This window comes from Larimichthys crocea, unplaced genomic scaffold (assembly GCF_000972845.2).
Source record: "Larimichthys crocea isolate SSNF unplaced genomic scaffold, L_crocea_2.0 scaffold83749, whole genome shotgun sequence".
In the NCBI taxonomy this organism is placed as follows: Eukaryota; Metazoa; Chordata; class Actinopteri; family Sciaenidae; genus Larimichthys; species Larimichthys crocea.
In genome coordinates this window covers 1-685 of record NW_020861019.1, presented here as the reverse complement: position 1 = coordinate 685, position 685 = coordinate 1, and the positions used below count along the sequence as shown (strand labels likewise).

Below are 685 nucleotides of genomic sequence, written 5' to 3'. Positions count from 1 at the left end.
GACGTAACGGAGACGTTACTGGAGAATTCTAACGATGACGTAGTTTGAAAGTCGATGTCACGTGACATAAAGTGGGCGTGTCCTCGCTCAGTTTCCGGAAACATGGAGGCAGTTCTGAGCGACGTCGTAGCTCCTGAAGATCTTTTAGTGAGTTTCTTTCTTCTTAAACCTTTTAAACCTTTTTAATTCATGAAACACTCACACGGTGACACACCACAGACACTCTCTGTGTTTGTACCAGGCGTGTTCAGTCGGTCAGTGTTTAAAAAAGCGACGTGTCGGAGTTTGTTGCGTCACCTGGCTGCTAAATGCTAACGGTGACGTTTGTGATTAAACTGTCGCTGTAATTTAATTAATTCAATTAATTTAATCAAAAGAGTCACTCTGATAACACAGCGGGGATTATATGAAGCTCAGAGGTGAAAGAGTGAGATTACATGAAGTGTAACATCAGCAAAGTGACTCGTGTTACATAAATTCATGTTTCCCTGAATGTTTCTCTGAATGTTTCTGTTTTTCTGAATGTTTCTCTGAATGTTTCTGTTTTTTCTGACAGAAATTTGAGAAGAAATACAAAAGTGAGCTGTCGAAGGGAGCCGTCTCCAAAGAGACAAAGTTTGAGTATGCGTGGTGTCTGATCAGGAGCAAATACACAGAGGACATCAAGAAGGGGATCGCACTGCTG

General features: G+C 41.6%; 1 long non-coding RNA gene across 1 annotated transcript; it reads left to right on the top strand.

Annotated features, from left to right (window-relative positions):
- The first annotated feature begins 27 nt into the window (after positions 1-27).
- LOC113745558 (uncharacterized) lies at positions 28-611 on the top strand. Its single transcript, XR_003462191.1, has 2 exons — positions 28-147; positions 557-611. It is a non-coding gene; the product is annotated as an uncharacterized LOC113745558 (long non-coding RNA).
- The last annotated feature ends 74 nt before the right edge of the window (positions 612-685 follow it).